Here is a 21,112-nt window from a genome sequence, read left to right as displayed (position 1 = left end):
CAGTCTGCTGAGCTCATTGGAGATGAGTTTACTCAGCCCCTTTATCTGAAGATAATGCGAGTGACTCCACAGATCTGTTATGAACATGAGAAAAATAAAAATAAATAAAAAGTAACAGCACATTCTTAACAATAACGTTGGTTGGATATGAAAGGGATGAGTTAACTTTGTATATGAATCCTTAAGCTTCGTTTATATTTAGATTCAGTAAAAAATCTCTGATTTGCATGCTTTATGAGAGGTTTGACACTTGAAGATTTCAAAACTGTTCCAGAAGAGATTTCAGAAAAGAGACATAACTTCCCTTAGGGAGAAGGCTGGTGACCCACAATTCTCTTGTTTGACTCAGTAGCAGAATGACAGCTGCATGTAAAGTTAACTTTTTGTATGTGGAGACCAAAGAGAAAACCTTTTCATATACAGACATATTTGGAAAACATCCAGCATGTGTTACAACCAGCTCAGGATGACTATTTTGTAAACTTTTATGCCAAATAGTAGATTCACATCCTGCTCTATTAGTAGCACTGCATTGTGGCACTGTCCTCCCCTTGTTCATCGATTTGTTCGAGCAGGCACCAGTAACGTCTCCATTGTGAGACTTGTTATTACTGTTTTTGGCATACTGAATACGCCACGGGTAGTTTGCCAGGCTTTGCTGTGCGGGCATGATATTCTCCATAGCTTCCTGAGATCTCCAAGAGGAATCGAAACCAGGTTGGCCTCATGCAAGGTTCTATTTGTAAAATAAGAGTATTGCTATTTCAAAGCAATTCTGTGATCAATAGAAAGGAGTAATGCTCAGAGCCCTTATTAAAAAAAAAATTATAAGATTCTAAAAAGTACCACTGTCATCAATTCTATTTAGAAACTTGGTAATAACATTAATTTTCTGGAGATGCTTATAGATTTTCTTCTTCTCTGATCTTTGAAATCTTTTCTTTCCCTGGTCTGAGGCTAATTATCACTGATTTGAAACTGGAGATCTCAAATTATCACTCTCCCCAATGGAGGCACTGCCCCTTAGTATTAATCATCAACCAATGACCTAGAACTTCCTTCCTTCCTTCCTTCCTTCCTTCCTTCCTTCCTTCCTTCCTTCCATCTTTGTCTCTCTTCTTTCTTTCTTTCTTTCTTTCTTTCTTTCTTTCTTTCTTTCTCTCTCTCTCTCTCTCTTTCTTTCTTTCTTTCTTTCTTTCTTCTTTCTTCCTTTCCCTCTTTCTTTCTTTCCCTCTATCTTTCTTTCTTCCTTTTATTCTTACTATCTTTCTTTCTTCCTTTTTTTTAACATTTTCTTTTCTTTTTTTTCTTTTTTATTAGTGAAACGACATGAGGTACAGTTGTAGATTTACAAATTTTTGTGCTTGGATCTCGGTCATACCCCGATCAAATACCCATCCCTCCACCAGTGCCCATTTTCCACCACCAGGATAATATCCCTCCCCCCCATCCTCCCATCCCCCCATCCCCCCCTGCCACTGTGGCAGGGCATCCCCCCCTGTTCTCTCTCTCCTCCTGGGCGCTGTGATCAGCCAAAGAGGCATTGAGTGGCGAACATGTTCAGTCCAGTCTACTTTCAACCTGCATCTCCCCTCCTGGGAGGATCCTCCAAACACCCTCCACTTGGTGTTCCCCTTTCTATCTGAATTGTCCTTTCCCCTAGAATACCCAGCTGGCCTCTAAGTTATGGAGTAATTCTCCTGGTGTTGCTCTCAGCTATTCTTGGGTATTAATCTCATATTTTATTATTTTATATCCCCCAGATGAATGCTATCTTTCTATGTCTATCCCTCTCTTTCTGACTCATTTCGCTTAGCATGATACTTTCCATATTGTACCACTTCTTTCTTTCCCCCCTTCTTTCTTCCTTTCATTATTTCCTCCTTCCTTCCTTCCTTCCGTTCATCTTTGTCTCCTTTCTTTCTTTCTTTCTTTCTTTCTTTCTTTCTTTCTTTCTTTCTTTCTTTCTTTCTTTCTTTCTTTCTTTCCCTCTCTCTTTCTTTCTTTCCCTTTCTCTTTCTTTCTTTCCCTCTTTCTTTCTTTCTTTCTTTCTTTCTTCCTTCCCTTTATTCTTTTTTAAAAATTTATTTATTTATTTATTGAATCGCTGTGGGAAAAATTACAAAGCTTTCAAGTTTAGGTCTCAGTCATGCAAATATCAATCACAATTCCCTTTACCAATACTTATTTTTTCACCACGAAGAACCCCAATAAACCCCCCCAACCCCCCCCCAATGTCTGTGGGGTAGATGAATTCTAGTTAACATTCTGTCTACTTTGACTAGCTTCATTGTTTTGATAAAAGTTGCACCATTATTATTTAGACTTTACCCCCCCCCGCCAAACTCAGCCTTGTGAAAAAGCATTGTGAAATGATCTGCTTTCTACAGCTGGGTTCAAGAATTAAATGATGCGCTATTGTGGCCATGCAGTTTTGGATTTCTGCTATTTTATTTATTAACCCTGCAAGTATTTCTACCGAGAGTCAGATAATTAAGAGTTTGGTCTCTGTGCTTCTGGGGCCGTGGCCGTGCCAGAGAGCCGCTCGTGGAGGGCAACTGGTGACCTCGGTCAGGCGTGAACTCGGTCGGGCGTGAAGAACGGGCCGGAGCACGGCCTCCCCCCCCCCCCCCCCCCCCCGTCCCATGAGGTTTCAGTCGCGCCCCACCCCCGGCTCAGACCTGCTCTCCACCAGGCTCCCATGCGGCTGCCATCTTTCTTTCCAGAGGAGAAGGTGGAAGGGACCAACACCCTTTCCCCTCCGGGCAGGCAAAATGGCGTGGATTAATGCATAGTCCATTCGCTTTTCTGCTCCAAGCTGCTGGATTTCTGTATTAAGTTCTTGTGCTTCTGGGGCCGTGGCCATGCCAGAGAGCCACTCGTGGGGGGCAACTGGTGACCTCGGGGCGTGAAGAACGGGCCCGAGCGACCCCCCCCCCCCCCAGTCCCATGAGGTTTCAGTCGCGCCCCACCCCCGGCTCAGACCTGCTCTCCACCAGGCTCCCATGCGGCCGCCATCTTTCTTTCCAGAGAGGAGAAGCTCTTCCTTTTATTCTTACTACCTTTCTTTCTTCCTTTCTTTCCTTCTTTCTTTTCCCTTCTTTCTTCCTTTCATTATTTCCTCCTTCCTTCCTTCCTTCCTTCCTTCCTTCCTTCCTTCCTTCCTTCCTTCCTTCCTTCCTTCCTTCCTCCCTCCCTCCCTCCCTCCCTCCTTTCTTTCTTTCTTTCTTTCTTTCTTTCTTTCTTTCTTTCTTTCTTTCTTTCTTTCTTTCTTTCTTTCTTCATTCTTTCTGTCTTTCTTTGTATCTTTCCTTCTTTCTTCCTTTTGAGAGGAGAGGTGGTTAGGGTCACACCTGGAGGTGTCAGATCTTTACATGGGTTTGTGTTTAGGAGTGATTCCTGACAGTTCCCAGGGAACCTTAGGAAAAACAAGGGATTAAACATGGATGACCATATATAGGGCAATCAATTTACATTCTGTATTATCTTTAAAACCCCAGCTTTAAGCATTAAAAATCTGTGATTATATAGGCAAGTACCATAATGAGGCATTAGAGAAATCATTACCTTTTTGACAATTATGGGTCATACTGGTTGACTGAGGACCTCCAGAAAAGAAGCCAATGATTTTGTTCAATTTTCAGCTAATTACATCGTACTATAGAAATAGTAGTATTAGGCTTTGAGGAGATTCTGTTTTGGGTATCTTCCATTTTATAAATTCAAACCAAATTATATAATCATAGGAAGAATTATATCACCTAAGCTCTCTTTGGCCTCAAAGGCATGAACACAGCAAGAGGGAAATCACAAGGTTTTGAGCTCATTATGACTTTGGTAAAAAAGACAGATCCAAGGGAATTAGGAATCTGCCATCATATCAGTAGGTTAAAATTGTATTTGACTTTATAAATAAAACAAGTGCAGACCAAGTAAGTACCAGGAGTGCAGATACAGAATCTCTCCTGGGGAGCTACTATAAGTAGTTCTAGGAATCCAAATGGCACTTATTCTTTTACACTTGATAAATCAGCACCCAGTAGGAAACAAAGTGCAGTTGCTTTTTAATGCTCTTCTCCTTTATCCAAGCTTCTTTAGAAAAAGTTCCCAAGAATGACATTTCTCACTCATTTTTGTTAAGCTGATTTGTCTATTGTTACTATAAATCAAATTTACTATTGTTTCTATCATTTATCATAAAATTCAATGAGTCATTTTCTTTTCTGGGTTGAAACTACTAAGACATGCTATGACTTTCTTTTGTTTCTCTGAGGAGACCATAGAGTTTAGAGGTACATGAATAAATTTTCCTGAAACATGTAACAAAAAGCTTTCAATGCCTATACTACCGCTAGAGCTTGTGGCTCAGTAGTCTATTTTTTTTTCTTTTTTAGTATCTTTCTGCTTATTGTTGTAAGCAGAATTTGTGCCTGTCCTGTTTACTTGCCTGTTCTTTGAGTAGTTGAAAGTATTATTCTAATTTTAGAAGTAAAGGAATTAGAATTCTAAAATTAGATGGATGCTTCAATTTTCATCATAAAAATTTAAACCCGATCACTTTACCTTTTCTTATGATGATCTACGACTTGAATGAGTTTTTAGTATGTCACTGAATATTTAGTGCCGTGCCTTCTTAGCCTTGTCTCATATAACTAGGTTCTAATTTCAGCCTCTGCTTAGTTAAAACACTTTGTCAAACTTCCCTATCACATTTTTTTTCCTATCACACATCATTTCAGCCTCACTCCTGAAAAATCTGTTAGTTGCAATTCCAATATTGGCAAAGTTAGAGTGAAAAAATAACTTAGGAAAAAAAGCCTTGAATTTGAATATCTTCAATGCAAAGATAAATTTTTTGATTGAACACTCTTCAGTGGAAGAACACATCCCATCCCAGATTTTTGAGGATGTTTTTATAAAGAATTATTACACAATTCTTAACATGTGTCTTACTTATTAGAATCAATTGAATTATTTAAATATTTATTTGTTTAATACTTTAAGCCTGGTACATAATTAATAAATTGACTAAAAGATTCTGAAGCAAAGTAACATAAAATGAGAAAAACCATTTCCAATTGAGACTCAATAAAAATTAAGAGAAAGTATGATATCCGATCAATTAGAAAATTTGTTTTCATTTTTGAACAAATTTATTGGAAACACTTGCTACTAGATTAAAGTGTATTGTCATATAGTTCAAGAACATTAGACATTGTAAAGATCATATTTGTATATGAAGAAGATTGGTCCCTAAATAAATTTGGGTGTGAAAACTAATCTGGAAGCAATGACTTTGGGTTTTTTGGGAAGCTAGGGCATGTAGGAGCAATTTCCTAGCACAGGGTTCCAAATGCAATTTCAGACAAACCATTCACAACATGTTTTATGCAAAGGTGCTTTTGTGTCAGGCATTGTGTTCAAAGAATGTGAAAGAGGCCCCTCCCTTGAATTTGCCAACTGATTTTCCTGTCCTTCTCCCATTAAGGATCTCTTCAATAATCTGTCATTAGTCACCATATCTAGTCCAAATTAAATGGCAAAGAGTATATTTCAGAGTCAATTAAAAATGTAAACATTCATTTCTGTGATAGGGAGGTTTTGGTTGATATAAATCAAAACTTGAAGACTGGAGAGACAGTATGGGGACTAGCATGTTTACCTTTCATCTGGCTGACCCCAGCTCAGTCCTTGACAATGCGTATGATTCCTAGAGCACCATGATGCACAGTCAGGATAAATGCTATACAGAACAAATTCCTGTAACATGTTGCTATAAAATCACGATCACGACAATCCTGTTATTCGTCAATTGCCTCGAGCAGGCCCCAGTAACTTCTCGTTCGTCCTAGCCCTGAGGATATTCAAGGCTCTTTCAGAGTTAGGAGAATGAGACCCATCATTGTTACTGGTATTTGGCATATTGGGTACACCACGGGGAGTTTGCCAGACTCTGCCGTGTGGGCAGGTTAATTCAGTAAAATAAAATAAAATGGTATAAATAAAATGATAACTATATAGAATAAAATGCTTTATGACACTTTTTTTTTTAATCTAATATACTTTTTACTCCCCCAGCATCTAAAGATCTAAAAATGTCAACTAGTTGGCATTTTTTCCAATCTTTCTTCCCTAGGTCGCAAATGAGTATTTACAACAACATTATAAACATAAATCATATATAATATTAATAAATGACTATTATTTACAGCCAAGAGAAATACACCAATCAACAGAAAGATGAATATTTATAATACTTCCCCTGTTGGTGCTGGCACACAGAAACAAAACTTGACCTTACTTTATGAAAGTATCTACCAGCCAAATTAATGAACTTCATCACATTATTTTCAAACATTGTAGTTTTAATGATTTGTCTTAAAACTCACAGAAATCTTGTCTTTTATTAATATATATTCATATAACAAGGAGGTGTTTGCAGTAACATTAGAGCTTTATGAACGTGATACTGGCATAGAATTTTATTTGTGTCATGGGTGGTATGGTTAGAACTCATTGCTTGAATGGTGTAGGTAGAATTCAGCTGCAATGCAGCTGGAATGGCTTCCAAGAGGAAGGTGGTAAGAATGAAAAGAAGATCTGGAACGGAAAATTATTGGATAGGTACAAATAAAAAGTAAGTACATGTATTACTTAGGTTTCGACTTTGGCATATTGAAAGATAAACTGACGTAAACACAAAGAAAATACTAAGAGATAAAAATTAAAGAATTATATAGGGATTGAGGAAATACGATTTATATTAACGTGAGCTGCTAGCAGGAAAGCACACTTTGAGGGTTGAACAGAAGCCATATTCTGACCAAGTTACTTTCACTTTCTTCCTGTTCACATTAAAAATTTGTTTTTCTTTATACATTTATTTTCTTCAGAGTCCGGAAAAGAGGAGTGAGGCTGGAGCCATCCTAATTCTTGATCCAGTTGGAGCAAAGTGCCTTGCAAGGCTCAGCTGCAAGCTGCATCAGCTGAGCTTTGCCAAGAGGACTAGCACACAGTTCAGTATTTGGAGAGAAGTCAGAGCTCTTGGTAGCTATTTGTAATTCCGCTGCTTCAAGACGAACATTGAAATAATGAGGGTAAGTATATTTTCCCAGAAGACTGAGAGTGGAGAAGACTAAGTGGAGAACTCTGGGAGCAGAGGCCGTGAGCCAAGTAACAGAGAGGAGATCAGGAAGGAAACAATTCTAAATCTAATTGGAGATGAACAGAGAGAATAGATGCAAAGCACCAGTATGCTGTTGCAAAACGAAAAAAAAAAACTATAGTCAGTGTGGTGGATTTGGTGACTAAGGGGAAATGGTATTTCTTAAAGGTAGGGTTTGAAAGAGTGTAGAAGATGGTGAGTGACGACAAGACAAAGAGAGACCTCAGGAACCACTTAAATAATTAGGTTTAAAATGCATCTATCTATTCTTTCATAGAACAAGAAAAACTGTCCAATAGAAAGGAATAGCTTAAATATATATTGGAACATGTACACTGTATCACATATACACACAATACACATTAACTTACAAATTTATCTACACTGCTCAAACATTTCCCACAGGTACAGAAGACCATCATCAGCTTAGACTCAGTAGCTTGGTAAATAGAAAAGTGAGGCTTAATTTCAGTCTCAGGGGCAGCTTGCAATCTGCACATAAAGTAGCACTGTAGTACTGTCCTCCCATTGTTCATCAATTTGCTCGAGCGGACCCAGTAAGGTCTCCATTGTGAGACTTGTTGTTACTGTGTTTGGCATATCAAATACGTCACAGGGAGCTTGCCAGGCTTTGCCGTGCGGGCAAGGTGAGATACTCTTGGTAGCTTGCTGGGCTCTCTGAGAGGGGCGGACAAATTGAACCCGGCTTGGCCGAGCCGGCGGCTTGCAAGGCAAACACGCCCTACTGCTGTGCAATCACTCTAGCCGCACATATAGTGGCAAATTTCTCACTATACAATGTACCATGTACACAATTCAATAAAATCATCTCTGTGCTCTCTGGGCTGTCCTCTGTTCTCAGCCATATCCATTACTTTCCTCAGGTTACACACTTTTTCTTACCCATTAAAAGAAAGTAGTTGGCCAATGCCCAAGGCTGAGCCCCTCCATATATTCCTTCCATGGGTTCACAGAAGCCTCTGGAAAGCCCCTCAATGGAGTATGTGCTAGCTAGTAATGATATTATTAAGGACACTTTTTCTTTGTTGAGGTCCCTTGTCAGCTCTTTTCCTGCCACTGATTACCAGGACTTATGTACTATTTTGTGACTTGGGATTGTTTTGAAAACTAAGCACATTTTCCTCTAAAAGTGAGTAGGTAGGTTACTGTAGTTAAAAACACAAAATTAAATACCAGATACCAAAAATAAGAACATCTTATATGAGTTTTATTCTAATTTTTCACTTGAAAACAACAAGAAAAGAAAACACAAATTTAGTTATAGATATTGTTTTATTTCTTTGGTAAGGCATGAGACATCAGATGTTTTTTAAAAAATATATTTAATATTTCTTTGTGTGAAATGGTGTGAAAATGTCTGCAATATATTTTTAGTGATTTCTTTTGGGATAGCAAAGAAGAATTTCATTTTAATATATTTAGGTGACAGTGATCTGAATAAGAATCTATTGGGGAATTTAAGAAAAAGTCTCTTAAAAATAAGGAGGCAAGAGGGAACCTACAGCTTCCAACATTAGTGAAGATCTCTTTCATGTTCTCTCAAAAAAGTTCCCTAGGTGGCTTCACTGCTAGGATTCATTCTTCACTCCAGCTTTGCATGAGAATCTGTTGCTGAGTGTGATGATGTGGTATTACCGATCCTTGTTTATAACAATCAGTTCAACAAACAGGATCTTCGACCATTCTCAATCTCTCCATTCTAATATCCACAGCTCCCAGCCCCTGCATCATCCATAACTATATTATTCACTTTCTATATTTATTTTGCACTTCCCCTACCACTTCATTAAAGAATAACTGGATTTGTGTGTGTGTGTCTGTGCTGCTGCTCACTGAAGTATCTCAGTGCCTAAACACTGCATCTATAACATATTCCACAAATATCTGTAGTAAATGAATGAAAGAAGGAGGAAAAGAGCATTTGAACTTGACAAAGATTTGGATGTGGTCTTAGAGAGTGGAACTACAGAATTCAGGTTTGTGAGCCCGGGTCCTGTGATGGTCCTACAGTCCCATTCAGGGGTTGGGATTAAGAGGGGCATCAGAAAGGTAAAAGGTGCAGAGACACAGAGGTTTCTTTATCCAGAAGTGCATTTTCTATCAAGAATGATGGTCTTATCAATGAAAAATGGGCCTCCGGCAAAATATTACTTAAAATTATAGTTTTCAAAGCTCTTGCTATTTACATGGTATTTTTTAAGGCAAAATTTATAAAGGACTTTTCAATCAACTATCACTTTCATGGAAGCTAAAATGATTTGAACAGAATGCAAAAATAATAAAGGTTCCCAGCATAGAGTTGATGATCAACAAATGTTGCTGGGAAGAGGTATTCATGCCTAGGTAAATCTTGCAATTAGGCCAAATCTATTTGGTGAAGCCGCTTCTTACCCTCCTCATCTCTTCTTAGGTTGTCAAATGTTCCAGAAAGGGCTTCTTTTCTCAATCAACTTAACTTTCCTCTTCACTCTTCTTAGTCCCAAATATAATTATGTGACTTTCAGATTTATTCCTCCACAGCTTTTCTGTGAAAGTTAGTGGTCTTGGCTTAGGCAAAATATTTCCTGCATGTTTCTTGTTGCATTGACCGTAACACTGAGGAAGTTTAAATAAAATAGACAAGTTTTAAAAGGCACCTAGGAAGAAAACTACTGCAAGACATGTCTGGAAATATGGCAAGACAGTGATGTAGGTATGTGAGAGAGGCTGTACTTTTGAGGTTAAGAAGAAAAACTAACTGGAAGGATCAAAAGGGCATACAGATTAAAAGCTCTTTTTATTTTTTCTTATAAGGAAAAATAAGTGTTGCATAGTTCTTTCATTTCCAGTGAGAGATTTGAGCAGGAAAGCTAAGCATCTTTGTATACAACTTAATGTAATGTGATGTTCACATTTGTTTCTTTATGTGAAAAGTTCCAAGTTTTAATGTCAGATCTCATCTCGCTAAACATCAGAAATAAATTGATGTGTTGGACTTTCTAAGATGAATGTTTTGTAATGTTTTCTGTTCTGGAAAGAATCAATTCAAAGAAGAGGCACTGAGATAGATAGTCAACTGGGAATGTCAGTTTAGATTTAATTTTTTATAGTTTTTTTTTAATGTGTCGATGGTAGAGTGAATATCAATGTGCACAGAAGTTGTGTGTATTCATAATGTGCCCCTGGATCCTGAGAAAGTGTAGCACAAAAATTATATATTAGGATACTTTGGTTACACCCCTTTCTGTGTAGTAAAAGGGTAAAGACATGAAAATACCTTTTATTTCATGTTACCTCAGAGTAAATCAGTAAAGGTACCTACAAAAATTTGTTTTACTAATGCATAATTTTGTAATGTTTCTGAATACCTACAATATTCTAAATAACAAAAGACATCTCATGTGTCAAAATTTCCAAGGTAGCAATTATAGTTCATAAATGCAAGTGCACAGAAAAAGACTATGCATAATATGTAGCTAGGGTGGAGGGAAGATGAAAGGATAAACCATTCTTAATAATATTTAATTATCAGCTACAATCTTAGATATCAATTAACTCTTCAGAGTCAGGGAACTCTTGGAGAGAGGTTTAGTTAAACTTGGGCTTTTGATTCAAAGTCAGGTTTTTCTACACAACATTCAGGAAGTGAGGTCGTGCTTACCTGTCCCCTTTTTTAATCAGTTCATGCAACTATGATTTCCAAGAACATAGTTAGATTCTAGAAAAATTAGATATTCCCTGCTCAGGAGAAAAAAAGAAAATCTTCCACCAGTGCCCATTCTCCCAACACCAATGATCCCAGTATCCCTCCCACCCACCCCCATTCCCCACTCCCAATCCCACCCCGCCTCTGTGGCAGAGCATTGCCTTTTGTTCTCTCTCTCCTTTTGGATGTGGTGGTTTGCAAAAGAGGTATTGAGTGGCAATCATGTTAAGTCTGTAGTCTACTTTCAGCATGCATCTCCCATACTGAGTGGATCCTCCCAACACCATATACTTGTTGTTCCCTTCTCTATCTGAGCTGCCTTTTCCCCCAGCATGTGTGGCTGGCCTCCAAGCCATGGAGAGAACTTCCTGGTACTTACCTGACTATTCTTGGGTATTAGTCTCCTATTTTGTTACTCTATATTCCACAGATGAATGCAATATTTCTATGTCTGTCCCTCTCTTTCTGACTTATTTCACTAAGCATGATACTTTCCATGTAGAACCACTTGTATATAAATTTAATCACTTCATCTTTTCTAAAAGCTGCATAGTACTCCATTGTGTAGATGTACCAAAGTTTCTTTAACCAGTCATCTGTTCTCCGGCACTCAGGTTTTATCCAGATTCTGGCTATTGTAAAGAGTGCTGCAATGAACAAACAAGTGCAGATGTCACTTCAACTATACTTTTTTGCCTCTCTGGGATATATTTCCCAGGAGTGGTATTGCAGGGTCAAATGGGAGATCAATTTCTAATTTTTTGAGAATCGTCCATACTGGTTTCCAAAAGGGCTGAACCAGTCGTTATTCCCACCAGCAGTGAAGAATCCCTTTCTCCCCACATCCGTGCCAATGCCAGTTTCTTTTGTTCTTTTGGATGTGGGCCAGTCTCTGTGTTGTGAGATGATATCTCGTTGTTTTGATCTGCATCTCCCTAATGATTAGTGATGGTACTTGATCATTGTATAACTGAAACCCAAGCACAAAATCTGTATGTCTAAACTGTATTCATGGTGTTTCACTAATAAAAATATATACATATAGAATATAATTTCTACTAGCAATATAGTTCAAGCAGATGGTATCTTGAATAACCCTTTCCTGAATAACTGTAATAGTCTCTTATTTGACAATAATACCGGGTATTCTCATGAAGCATTTAAGTAAACTTTCTTCCATTTTGGAGAGGATTATAATTTCTGGGGTTCCTATTAGTTCTTGTTAATAGAATGTAAGCAAAATAAAAAGTACATTGTGAACCTTTCTGTTTAATTTCCTTTTATCACTAAAAATGGCAGGTGAATGTTGAAATAGTAAAGCCATAAACAGAGACTTCAGATTGCTGAATTACTACATAGAAGTCAGTCCTGGAGCAATACTGGGTTTAGAAAAAGTTTTAAATCAACTTGAATCAAATCATGTTTATGCCTTTTATTTAGCGTTAAAACCAAGGTCATGAGAGTAACCCACCAAGCTCTATCATATTCCCCACCCAGTTCTCTACTCAACCTCTCAACAAACTTTGCTATTCATCTTCAGCATAATTTTTCTCATCTTCTACCTCTCACCCCTGGTTCACTTTGTTCACTTTTCTCCTACATATGTATTAACCTCAGGTATGAGATACATTACTGCTTCTCAGGCTTTGTTCCTATTGTTTCTGCTAACTGTAGTGTTTGCTTCACCATCTTTGATTTATTACAAAATTATACAGCATCAGAAAGGCTGTAAGCTTATTTTAAAATGGTAGCAGCATATCCACCTTTGGATTTCCCCCAGTATTTTATGTACTTGAGTTTCCTCTTTAGTATTTTCTCACCTGAAATATTATGTTTTTTACATGTTGGGTTAATTATATTTTATCCACGTAGATTAAATATACATTATAGGAAGAAAAAAAAAGGAAATCTTTATTAAAAGTAAAAAGTAATGATTACTTTAAAAACACCCAGATCTCCAATAATTAAAAATGCTATTATCAGAAAGAAAATTTATTCACTAATAACCCTTTATGAGAGACATAAAAATTAAGGCAAAGTTCTCCAAAATTCATTATAAAAATTCCAAAATTCCAAAACTCAAAAAAATCCTACCATATTGTAAAAATGGGGGAAAGTTATAGTCAAGTGTTAGTATTTGTTCCGTATCTTTTATTTAAGAAGAAAAATTAATTGGACAAAGTGAAATTGTTGAAGGTAGTTGGTACTTATATATTGCAAAATTCATTTTTTTATAGCTTGATCACTTGATCACTTGACATCCCGTTATTCATCAATTTGCTTGAGCCGCACCAGTAACGTCTTCATTCATCCCTGTTGCGTGCTAGTGTAGCCCAATTGCATTTGCTTATTCTAGGAACACGAAGAGCCTCAAACCGATCTTTCAGGGTCTTGACGAAAAAATCTGACCATGTTGTAGGTGGGCGGCTACACAATCTTTTGACATCCCAGGGAATCCAGTCGATAACAGCTCTCTTCCAGCGGTTGTCTCCAAATCGCATTATATGTCCAGCGCATCTGATTTTCAATGCCTTGGCAAACAAGACAGCGTTCCTGATTCTTGATCATCAATCACAATTACGATCATGATCATCCTGTTGTTTGTCAATTGCCTCGAGCAGGCACCAGTAATGTCTCCTTCGTCCTAGCCCTGAGATTCTAAAAAGTGACACATTCAAGGCTCTTTCAGGGTTAGGAGAATGAGACCCATCATTGTTACTGGTATTTGGCATATTGAGTACGCCACAGGGAGTTTGCCAGACTCTGCCCCGTGGGCAGGCTACACTTGGTAGCCTGCCAGGTTTTCAAAGCAAAAATGAGATAAGAACCCAGCTTCCCGGAGCTGGGTTTTATAGTCTCTGAGTCTTGGCTGTTGCTGAGATTACACAGCGCCAGGAGGCAGTTGGTGGCTGTGACCTCTGCCTACTGGAAGATGGAAGATCTGGGTGAAGGATGCTCAGCTCCTATCCAAGTAGTCTTGGAGATCTCAGCCCCGGAACTCGCATGCCTTTGTTCCTCTGCCGGTACCTTCATGTGTGGAGAGTGGTCTCAGCATGGTTGTGGCTGGTTCCAGAGGTCTTCGGGGCTCTGCTGGGGCTTTACTCGGGGTGGGGAGGGAAACTCAACCCGCCCCCCTCCAAGGGTCCCCAGCAAGGACAGCGAGGCCCGGAGGCAGGAGACTCTGCGCTGTTCTCTTCTGGGAGCTGTCTTGATGTCGTTGATCATCCATGGGGGTCAGAACTCCAGATTCTTTCTCTCACTTGAGTGAAGCATGATACTTCAAGCATAGCTCTTTCGATTCCTCTTTGGGAGATCCAAATAGCGTTCTCATCCTGTTTTTGTAGGGCCCAGGTGTCTGAGGCGTATGTCAATACAGGAATAACAGTGCAATCAAAGCGATGTTCCCAGAGCCGGCGGTTCTTCGTCCTCTTTGCTATTTCTTTGACACTCTTGAAGGCATTCCAAGCAATTCTCTTCCTCCTGTGCAACTCAGGTGCCAGGGCATTCATCCTGTTGACTTCTCGACCTAGGTACACATAACTGTTGCATTTGGAGAAGTTCATTCTGTTGAGAGTGAATGGAACGTCAGGAATGCAACTTTTTCTCATAAACATTGTCTTCATGAGATTCAGCTGTAGTCCGAACTTTCCACACTCATGGTCAAAGTTGGCCAGAATTTGTGCCGTTGGCTAATGTTTGGTGTTATTAGAATTATGTCATCAGTGAATTGGAGGTGGTGTAGCTGCTGACCATCTATTTTCACTCCCATTTCTTCCCATTCCAGTCATCGCATGACATTCTCAAAGGTGGCACTGAAGAGTTTTGGTGAAATGGCATCACCCTGCCGAACCCCTCTCTTGACATGGATGATCACTTCCTTGTAGAATGGTGAGATCCTGGTAGTGATACAGAGGGTCTCATTTTACAATGGGTCTCATTTCATAGCTTAAAGTACAAAATGAAGCCTTCTAATATGCATTTAATTATTGGGTTTTTTTAATTGCTTTTTCTTTTCTTTGAACCACACCCGGCAGTGCTCAGGGACTATTTCTGACTCTGTGTTATAGGTCCATGCTCATTGGCATTCATGGATCCAATCAGTGCTAAGTTGGACTTTGACCATTTGTGTACAAAGTGGGTAATTCAGACAATTGAGGTGTATCTCTGACACTATGCAGTATTTTTATGTCTTTTGTTGAGATTAGTGAACAATCAATTTTCATCTAAGATAAAATTGCAACTGTATTAATCTCCTCTTATACTGGACAATATTGTAATGTAAAACAAATGATATTAATATCCATGTTAAATTTAGGCCTGTTAATTATTATTTGTATTGAAGGTAATTTTTTTTCAAATTTGTATTTACATTAGTGACTCCTGGATCATTGCATTAAATTTTAATTTAGTAATCTTTACTTAAAAGACTAGCATACAGGTGATTCTGATTTGAAGTAAAATTTAGATGAAAATGAATGAGTGGCATGTGGGATAATGTTTTAAAAGCTAAAATGCAATCAAGATGGAAGGTGACTGAAGAAAAGACCAGATTATATGAAGTGATGATAACTCCCAAGAGGAATGATATCTAAATAGCACTGCACTGCACTGTCTTCCCATTGTTCATCAATTTGCTCGAGCAGGCACCAGTAACGTCTCCATTGTGAGACTTGTTACTGTTTTTGACATATTGCCTATGCCATTGGGAGCTTGTCAGGCTCTGCTGTGCTCGCGGGTAGTCTCAGTAGCTTGCCGAGTTCTCCAAGAGGGATGGAGGAATCGAACCTGGGTTGGCCACATGCAAGGCTGCACCTTCTACCTGCTGTGAAAAGGATTAAACCACCAAAACTCAAAAGGAAATATTTAAATTAATCTTACTGACTTTGTGGACTAAAGAAAATGTCATAGAAAAGGAAGAGGTATTTTTACTGTGTCTATTACATATTAAGGGCTCAAAAATATTTTACAAATCTAAATAAATGGACTAGATTATAAGAGGACAATTTGTACTTCCTATTCAAAGTGATTTCAGTGGCTATTGTATATTAGGGAGACCAAATGTATTTATATGTTGACTTGATAAGTGTGCTTGACACTTAGTATATACTAGTTACATGGTTGATAGTAGCCAAATTATGTTCAACATTAGTTGAACATTTTTAGTTGTCAGATAGAAAAATTCAGTGATTGGTTTATAAGATAATTTCTGTTTTAGTTGACTGGAACAATATGAAGAAGTAGTATTGTTTTAAGACATTTTATAGTGGGGCTGGAGCAATAGCACATTGGGTAGGGCATTTGTCTTGCACACAGCCATCCTGCATTTGATTCCCAGGATCTCATATGGTCCCCTGAGCATTGCCAAGAGTAATTCCTGAGTGCATGAGCCAGGAGTAACCCCCATGCATCCCCGGGTCACAAAAAGACAAAGGAAAGAAAAAAGACATTCTATAGCATTTCAAGAAGTTTGATAGCATTAGGTTTATACTGCCAGTTAGAGAGTTTCAGCTGGTACAATAAAACTCTCCATCATAGTATGAAAACAATGAACCTGAGAGGATTAAGAAATGCATCTACTTACTTACCTGTTAAATTAACAATGCCTTTACTGGTCCATGAACTTTTCTAGTGGAACAAAGCTTAAAGATCTTTTTGCCCTTATAGGGATCACATTATCATTGAGGGAACAGAAACAGTGTTTTAAAAAATGTATAGTAGTTTAGTATATTTTAAACAACAAAATGAAGAAAAGAACTTGGAAGGCATTATGCTGGGGTGAGTAATTCTAGTTTCAAAAATGGTAGTCAAATTCTTGCTGAAAGTGGAATATTTAAACTTAGACCTAAAAAAAATGGTAGATGAAGCATCTATGAGACTGAGGGGAGGGCATAGAGATGAGAATATCTGTGGAATGTTTGCTTCAAGCAAAGGGAGAAGGACATCTAAAGGCCCCAGGCAAAAATGTACATGGTTGGCCCATTTTAGAAGGTTGAGGGCAGTCCAGCTAGAATGAATGAGAGCAGTGTAAGAAGAGATACAGAGACAAGTGGAGGATCTCTGAAATAAGAAATATTTCATCTTTGCCCTGGGTTACTAAGGAGGATCTTTGGGGGATTGAATAGAGGAGAGTTACTGTTGTAGGGAAGAACTAAACTTCCAACCCTAAACTATCTATTTTTAAATTAGAATTCAAATATTTCTCCCTTTCCTTCATTAGTATTGTGGTCACTTGGTTGTAGTGCTCCCGAGGGGTTCTGTACTTTCATTATGGCATAAGGGATCACACTGATCACAGGTAGGATGGTGCCAGCGATTGGAGTCTTGGCCTTAAACTTGCAAGGCAGGTGGTTTTGACACTGAGCTATCCCTGGAATTCTAAAATATGTTTCTTTGACTAAGGATTATTTTTAACTTTTTTTTAAGCAACAGCAGACTCAGGAGGTTTTTCTTAACTTCTCTCTCAACTGCCTAAAAATAATCTTATACAAAAGACTATAACAGGAAGAGAGCTATCACTAGAGATAAGCATAAAGTATGCAAGCTAAGTGCAGTGAACTGGGGATTACTCCATGAAGCCCCATTAAAAGTCTGTTCTGCATCTTTGTATCTCTGAATAGTATAGCGAATGTTTGTTTACATAAAAACTGCTTTTCTTGCATTCCTAAAAATCATCTCCTATCTATGAAATCTCGGATTCCTATCCCATTCTTTCTAGCTCAGGATGTTATTAATACTTTCCAAATCCTCAGAGATTATTTATTTGGGCTTTGGGGGAATCATATGGGATGTCAGAGATCAACCTGAGTTAGTCACTTGTGTGAAAAACACCCCACACCCTGCATTATCTTTTTAGTCCTAGAAGAAATAATTATAGCTCATATTCTTGAGATATGAATGGGATAAGGGTCTGTGGCATCAAGGTGAGAAAGGAAGGTCTGATGCGATGAGTAGATGGACACATATGACAAAACCAAATGGTCTGTCTTTTTGGCCTGCTACAAAGATGGGTTTCTTCAACAGAAAGGTTTTTTGAGCAGGTGACCTTAATTCTGGATTATCTTCATTCTTCTAAGGTGGCTAATAATAGATTCTTTTGGAATTTACAGTCTTCATTAACCTTAGTTTCTATGTCTAGGTGATGTGTAACAGCTAAAATCTTGTTCTGGATATCTTAGGAACTCTCTTTAAATAGTTTGAGGTTTAATTTTCATTTTTTAAATTTTAGGTTATAATGATCCTGATTATGTAGTAGAACTAGTAATAATAATATAATTCTTTGCATGACTACATCACATTGTGAATCATTTATTTTCAACAAATTATTTGTATTGGAATCAGTGTGTACGGCATTTGCCTGTACACAGCAAACCAGGGTTTTAGCCTTGGCACCCCATATGGTCCCCTAAGCCTCTGCCAGGATTGATCCCTAAATTCTGAGCCAGGAGTAAGCCCTGAGCACTTCTGGGTGTGGCCACAAAACAAATAATTGATCTGTATTAATGCTTCATTTATTTCTTTGTGGAAGGATACACAAGCAGTGCTCTGAGGGACTCAGGGAATTTAGTGGGACAGAACTGATAGCTCAATGCTAGGGCTTGGCAATTTTGAGCAGCTCATCATGTATTGCTGGACTGCCAGGGCCACCCTGGTGGTGCACAGCGAAATGTTCGATTTCTTCAAGCAATGCATTGATCTGTCATTTCATCTATGGGCAAAAATAACAATATAAAAGTCTCGGTTTCATTTCTAACCATTTGAAATAACATTACAATTCTTTTGGAGTAGGTTTTGTGCCCTATTAAGCTAAAATTAGTTCTATGAGAGAGATTTGAAAGCCCTCACTGTCCCTAAAATATCTTCTGAATAAAGAGTGCCTCTGGGGGCCAGAGAGATAGTACAGTAGATAGGCACTTGCCTTGTATTCGACAAATTCAGATTCCGTTCCGGGCATTCCATGTGGCTCCTGAGCACTGCAGGGGTGATTCCTGAGTGTAGAGCTAGAATGAACATTGGCGAGTGTGGCTCCAAAACAAATAAAAACAAACAAATCCGAAAGTATTGCTCTGCCTTACCCCACACAGATCCTTCAACCTTCATTTGCCACCTCCAGATCAATTTTACTCTTTTTAGCAAAGAAAAGGGCCTTTAAATTAGAAAATGTCTATAGACAGAAGGCTGATATGAAGCAACTGGAGTTCTATATAGATATACTGTTTTAATATTATGTTCTATTTGTACCTCTCTTAACCAGCTAAAAACAGAATAGTTTTCTGTCTTCCTTCCTATCTATATTTCTCTCCCTCCTTCTCCTTTTCTCTCCCTCTTTCTCTACCCCAACCCCTTTCGGACTTCCATCAATCCTCTATCAATCTTACCTTTGACTCTGCAGGGTACTAGTGACATAGCGAGTAACCCTCCTTTGAACACTGATTGGATAAAACAATTCAATCAGTTTTGATAATTCAAAGTCCAGACTTTGCCAAGGGACTGCCTCTTCTAATTTGAAAGTAAATGTCTTAACCTCCCTGGCTATGACATTTATTTTCCATAAATGGGGCTGGCTTTGCCTTGGCATTCTTTTAGCAGCAGGAGACCATTATCCTGTGAGAATGTTCTCTCCTCTTTCACATTATCTCTTAATTATTGCCCTCTTTTCAATAGACAATGCCTGTAGGAATTTTTGTGTAATTTTTCCCTCCATTCCTGCTCTGACTTGTACTGCCATGGGAAAGGATTTGGGTATTAACCCCAGAAAGTCCAGAATAATGAATCTTGTAGACAGTTGGCTCAGTATCCAAGGAATCCTTTGAGAGGGGTCTGAGATGCTGTGAACAACGTACAAGCAAATGCTTGGGAACTGAAAAATTTGCATTGAAGCCTGGGAGGAAAAGGAGGAATGACAATGGAGATCTTCAGGCTGGCAGAGGCTGGAACAGAGATTTAGCTTTTCCCACATGCTAATCTCTCAAGGCCATCATTATTTATTTATTTATTTATTTTGAAGAAGAGGTTTCATCTTTCCCACTAACAAAAATAGCTTTCTCTATGTAAATCTCATCTCATTTCTGTTCTGGTAAATCTGTAGCCAGACAGATTAAAACAATGGTTGCAACAAAACAGAGGGCTCCCCCGATGCATCTTAATGGCTATTTGTTCACTTCAAAGCTGACCATTTAAATGCTAACCCTATTAAGTGAGTAATCCAAAACATAAGCACTCAGCTTGAATTATTAGCATCTAATTATCTAAAATTTTCTGTTGTTAGTTTACAATGTGGGGCAAATTATTCACCTGCGTATATTTATATATACATATATATTTATACATATATACATATGTTTATGTGTAGGTATATATAATATACTCATACATAATTATATGTAACTCTCTAGGGTATAAGTTTATGTTTATGTTCGGGTATAAATGTTTTTCTATTTTTTATGAATTCACATGTCCTTAAATAATAATTACCATTTTCTGTAGAGGCAGAAGCACTTACCAAACCCATTTAGGAGAGCTTCGCTCCTTCTTCCATGCATTTGGATGTGAGTTAAAGAAATCCATGAAATTCTGTTGAATTTGTCATCAATATTTATTGACTGCAATTGTGATGGCATATAGTTGGGGATATTGAGCTCTGATTACAGGCATCCTGAAGTGAAAGAGAGGGACTTAGAGTCTCCCAGCCCCGTTTCTTTGAAAATATAAGCAAAAAGAGAAATTTCTGAATCTTTTAAAACATAATATAAAGGTCACTGACTAGAGTCCACCTATAGATGTTGATGTGTGACATTTAAAGAAAATACAAGAAAAGCATGATAAACATTTTTAAAGAACTAGCTGCTTTCAATACAAAGCTGTTTACCAGTTCCGTTTTTTGGAAATCAAATTAAATGTAGTATGCCTCTTTATTTCTCAAATATTGCTTGAAAAGACACATAGTATTCTTGAGAATGTAAATAAAATGTATATTTTAAAATGTATATTTTTATACATTATAGATTAAAATGTATATTTCTGATTTTAATACATTGATTCATAATATTTAAAAGATGCAACTTGGGCTGTTCAAATTAGTATCTGGGAAATATTCTTGGTGATAGTTTCAGTTGTTATGTTTGAATTAGGAAAAATAAAAAGATGTACTTACGTAACCAGAAGCAATATGCATATATTGCCAAAACTGCCTGTTGAGGGCAGGAGCAATAGTACAGTGGGTAGAGTGTTTGCCTTGCACACAG

This window comes from Sorex fumeus, unplaced genomic scaffold (genome assembly GCF_029834395.1).
Source record: "Sorex fumeus unplaced genomic scaffold, SorFum_2.1 ptg000128l, whole genome shotgun sequence".
Taxonomy (NCBI): Eukaryota; Metazoa; Chordata; class Mammalia; order Eulipotyphla; family Soricidae; genus Sorex; species Sorex fumeus.
This window is presented reverse-complemented; position numbering follows the sequence as displayed.